Below are 5,831 nucleotides of genomic sequence, written 5' to 3'. Positions count from 1 at the left end.
TTTAAGGATGAGAGAAGCCAGGGTCAACTTAGTTATCTTATTTACTCTATGACATAAAGCCATTAAGAGTTAGATGAGATATTAAAATTCATTTCTTTGATACTGTGCTAACTTCAAAGTCTATTTACTTTTCATTATTTAATCCTGCCTCATTGAACCTCTGCATAAGGAAGTACTTAGCTTTGTATCCACAGTTTTCATTTAGTATGTTTGAGCAAGTATATGTTTTCTGCATTTTTATTTATTAGAGAACTAGAGATTTATTTGAGCTCATAATTTTACTTTATTTGTTAAGATACTCAGTTTTCTTACAAGAATAAAAGTATGTTGACTTGAGATTTAATAAGGTGAAGGAGTTGGTAGTGTTATTATTTTATTATGTTATAACTGTTCACAGGTTTTGTTGTCCTTTGTTATTTACTGAGAGTCAGTGCCAAGGGGCCTTTTCAAAGTGAAATTTTGACTGTATTGTTCAGATAAGAAGGGAATGAAAGAACCTAATTTTAAAATCCAGACTACTGTTCTCTCCCCACACACTCCTCAGTGTTGGAAGCTGAACAAGGACTACATTTAGCAGTTTCTGTTTCCTCCACCAGCATCTAACTCACCTCAGTTGAGAAAACGCCAAGCCCAAACCCAGTAACACCACTTGGATACATCCCAAGTCAAGATGTAATGAAGTCCTATAATACTATGTCATTTTGAGAAACCTGCCTTATTATTTTGGTGAAAGGTTTGGGATTTTTTTTCTATTTGAATGTTTATGTAAATCAAAACTTGGAGAACTAAAAATCAAGGCTTTGAATCTATCGAGAAAGTATTGAGAAATTATCTAGGAAAGTATTTCCCACTGATGAATTTGTTGCTCAACCGAGGGCAAAAACCTTTAGCTGCTTATTCAACACTGAATCTCTATCTGGACCTCACATCAGTGAAATTCTGCTCCCTTTTTCTAAATGAATGGGATTTTTCTGTCCATTAGTCTGTATGTGTAGCTCTTTCTTTCACTCTCTTTTCTTTTGTCTAATACATTGCTTCTTTACAGGGTGTGTGAAGACCTGACACGAGGGACAATTGGAACTCCATTGATAATTTGGTTCTAGTCTGGTTGGTGGCAGACTACACTACACTATGGTGCTTGGTTTTGGTATTCAGTTCTGGTATGGTTCTGGAAGGAATTGGTGGGCTCTTGCCACTTTTAACAGGAATGAGATTCCACCAACCTTTATGGGCTAGCACGTGACTAGATAAATCTGTTCTGCATATTGTCTCTCCAAAGGAAGTATTTCGTGATGCTAAAATACCTGGTAGTATAAAATTTGAGTTATATTAGTCCTTAAACCAAAGTGACATCCATAAGGCCACCGTGTGAATCTAATTTATTTTCTTTCTCCTGTTTCTTTTACTCTTTCTGACTTTTGGGAAATTTGTAATAGTGACTGAAGCCCAAATAAGTGCACCATTCACTTATCTTGAGTGCCTTTAGTCTAAATACCATAACGTAGGTGTCTTTATTGGGTGGGAAAGAAGCAGAAAGAGATCATAAATTAGTTCTCCCATGGCCTTGAGTGGTACTGGCAGCTTTTCACACTGGAGCTGTCATTCTACCTTCTCTCTGTCCTAAGCAGCCAGGTGAGGGTCTATAACCATCCTTCTCCTGTTCCCCCAAGGGTTTGCCATGGACTAGCCAGTCCTAGGTTTTACTCTCTTTCACAATCGTCCACACTTTGCTAATATTGCACAATTAGTCTATTTATGACCAACATATAGATAAAAGTCATGGATGTAAGTAGAAATTTTTCTTTTTTATTTTTAGCTTTTTGGGTCACACCCAGCAATGCACAGGGGTTACTACTGGCTTTGCACTCAGAAATTGCTCCTGGCAGTGCTCGGAGGGCCATATGGGATGCTGGGAATCGAACCCCGGTTGGCAACTTGCAAGGCAAACACCCTATCTGCTGTGCTGTCACTCCAGCCCATAGAAATTTTTCAACCCAGTACAGGTACCCTTCATTTGCGACTCCAGAAAAGGTTCAGATTTGTAAAACTCAAGTCAGGTATCTGGAGTTCATTATTAATGTGGAAAGAATAATGTTTGATTCCCAAGCATTAGTGGGATAGATCCTCATGCCACAAACTTAATGGCAACTTCGTGAGTTTGGGGGGCATGTCTGAGCCTATACACAATGACTATTATCATTTAATAGTATTATAATTTTTCTTTATGAGAAGCTGCATGGATCAGAGAAAGGATAATTTGAGTGGGACTACCAATGCACAAAATTTTCCCAGGAGTTTAAAGCAACCATAATGATGACTCCTATATTTATCCAATCCATTTTGACTATGTCTCAGAAAAAGCAGAAATGACTTTGAGAATTCCTGGAGATTAAAGTTACTTTGGACTATTTTCCTTCTTTTCTAAGTAACTGACGGAGATGGCCAGGGATGGCTAAAACATCTGTGTTTACTATCACCTTACTGTTAAAGAAGTCACTAAAATTACTGTGAGTCAATTGTGAGAGTCCATATCCCCTCTCAAATTGCCAGGGTGGATTTGTGGATGACAGGGAAACTCATGATTAGTTATCAGGTCCTTCTTTTTTGACTCCACTAACACCACCTTTATGGCCTATCAAGCTATTAAGCCAGTGTTGTCACTTATCAGCATCAGAGTGACATCAGGTGAGCTGAGATATCAGAGTTAAATAGAGAAAAATTTATTTTCCTCCTGCACAGACCAGTTAGATAAGTCAGACCCTAAGGACACCCCTACTTGGCATATTGATGGAAGTATTTTTGGACAGATGATGGGCAAGACACATTATTGTCAGTAATATTGGGATGGTGTAAAGTGATGGGATATCTTCAGGACCTTAGTCCCAAAAAGCATAACTCCTGTGTCCCACTTATGCTGTAGGGAGGGGAAATGACATGAACATCGAAGTTTATACTGAATCTATGTGTATTTTCTTTATCCTCCATGCCAAATTGCAATGTTGAACGGAAGAGGGATAATAATTTTTAATTCTTTCTCTAACACTGAGATCTCATCTTCAGACTAGTAAGAGCAATAAATTTACCCTTAAAGCTGACTTCTTTTCACTACCATGGATGACTTAATACCCTGGCTTTATGGTATAGGGAAAGTCTATGTAGACATTGAAGCAAAATGGGTGGTAAAAATCCTCAAACTCACTAGAGGAATATTACCCTAGTTCCCTCACATCCCTATGACCTTATTTAAACTACCTAAACTCTAGATGGGAAAAAGACCTTTGACATTGGTTTGGCATTACCTGGGTAAAGATCATCTTTCTCATAGCCTCAGTCTGGAAACTTGCATGTAATCTTCATAATAACCCTTACTTTGGCCAAAAGACTCTCAAGAACTTCCTAAGACTCCACTTTTCCATTCTGACTTGTATCAGTTGCTACTCTGTGAGGTTTGCTTCTGAATAATCTTAAAATCCAACTAGGCTTCTCCTGTCATCAAATGTGTATAGCACCTAGACTGTGTTGTCTGTCTAAAGTAGACTGCCAGACTGACATTACCACTCAGACAGAGGGTTGCAGAATATTCCCAATTACTAGTTTTTATGGAAAACTTGATTTTGTACTTGTTTTTTTTGGGGGGGGCATAGCCAGCATTGCTTAGCTTACTACAGACCTGTTACTCAGACATCACTCCTGAAGATGCACTGTCTGTTGCACTGTCGTACTGCTGTTCATCAATTTGCGCAAGCAGTCACCAGTAACGTCTCCATTGTGAGACTTGTAACTGTTTTTGGCCTATTGAATATGCTACAGGTAGCTTGTGAGGCTCTGCTGTGAGGGCAGGATACTCTTGGTAGCTTGGAATCAACTGGGTTGGCCCCATGCAAGGCAAACGCTCTACCCACTGTGCTATCGCTCCAGTCCCAGGGGATTATGCAGTGCTAGGAAGTGAATTCAGGTCTCTTAAGTGAAAAACATGATATTAACACTTTTGTTTTATAATGCTAATACTTTGAGTTGTCTCCTGGTTTTTATGGAACCTGTACTTGAGAGATAGATGCTTTTACTACCCAGCAAGGTTGATGGGTCTTTCTGAAACAGATTATCCCCTATTCAGTTTCCCCAGATCTTTTCAGAGTGACAGTGAGTTAGATTCTGTGGCAGCTGTCTCTCAGGTCACAGTAGCCACCCGGGGAATTCAGCACCTTCTTCAAGCTGCTTGGTGGCCACTACTGTCCTCTGGAAAGGTACACAAACTACTTAGACCCTGAAAGAACACTTGGCTAAACTATGCCAGAAAATCTAGCATGCTTAGGGTCAGATGTTACCTTTATCTATATTAGGACAAACCAAAGGAAACCATTAATAGTCCTTCAAAAATTTCTTAAGGAAATCCATTCTTAAAAGCAGATTTCTTTTATGATACTGAAAGAGAGGAGGAAAGAGTTCCTCAAACTAAGCCAAAACCAACAACTACTCCAATAGGTAAGGTAAAAATTTCTTCTCTCCACAACCCTGAACAATGAAAATCTACTATTCAAAGTGGTAGATCAAATGATTCTAATAAAAACATGAACATAAAGGGAAATAAAATGACATCTTGTGAGGCAAGTTAGGCCCTATTTAGTTATCCCGACCAATGGCACTGCCATCAGGTTTTTTCCCTTCAGATGTACAAATCATTGGTTAAGTCTTTTCCTTGGGCTAACCCTATATCTGACTTAATTATTCTCATGCCCATAAATCAGTAGAGGATATGGGATTCCTTTGGGACTCTTGAGGATATCACTTCTATGCATCTCCTTTCTTTGTTCTCTCATAAATGCCAATTATCTCAGGATTACTGCCCTTTCTTAGCTGTTCATTAGTACATATGTTTCTTTGTCCCAGTTTACTGAGTTTTGTTGACTAAACAGAGACAAAAGAAGTTGGGATCTCATTTAATCTGCTTAGCCAAAGGTTTCAGTCACCAAAACCACTCAGATTCATACCTCACTTCACTGGTGGGTGGACCTAGAAACTGTTAACAGTCATTCTGCAAAGGAGACCTTTCTTCTGAAATTTAGACATGGCATTCAGGCTCAGCAGAAAGTCATTACATAAAACATGTGAATCCTCAATATCTTGAAGGATTTGAGATACAAGTGTCTTGGGGAGAGGGAAATTTCACCGTTGCGATAACAATATAGCACCATAACATAAAGGTATAACTGTTAACATGTTTTGTTGTTCCTTGTCATTTGTCAACGCAAGTGTCTTTTTCAGGGTGAAGTCAGATGAGAAAGCAGATAAGAAGAACCTTTTAAGTTCTGACTTTTCTTAATTTCTTTAAATTGTTACTTCTCCATCCCCCATACTTGGGGCAAAAACGGAGTAAGGACTTAAACTTTAACAGTTCCTATTGCATCCCTCAACAGCAGAAAGTTAAAGAATCATAAATAAAGTTATAAAGACATATTTGCATATTTGGTACCATGTCATTTTGAGAAACGTGCCACCTGGTTTGAGTGAATGGGTTATGCTTCTCATGTTCTAATATGTATGTAATCATAGGCTTGGACAGATAAAAACCATATTTTTAAAGTCCAGTTCAGTCATGCAATTCTTTTCAAGTTGCAATGCAAAAATCTCACCAGTTGCGAAAAATTTCCCTGCTTTCAGCCTCTGTCTTTCAGCCTCATAGAAGACAGACTGTCAATTTTTAGGATGTTGTAGCATTTACTAAATGATATGGGTGATTTCCTAATTTACAAAAAGAAACACAAGTAGATGCTGAAACACCACAAAACTCTGCATCTTAATTTTCTCATTTGCTGAAGAAAATGTGACTGTGC

The sequence above is a fragment of the Sorex araneus genome, chromosome 1, assembly GCF_027595985.1.
Source record: "Sorex araneus isolate mSorAra2 chromosome 1, mSorAra2.pri, whole genome shotgun sequence".
NCBI classification, from domain to species: Eukaryota; Metazoa; Chordata; class Mammalia; order Eulipotyphla; family Soricidae; genus Sorex; species Sorex araneus.
Note: the sequence above shows the minus strand (reverse complement) of the source record.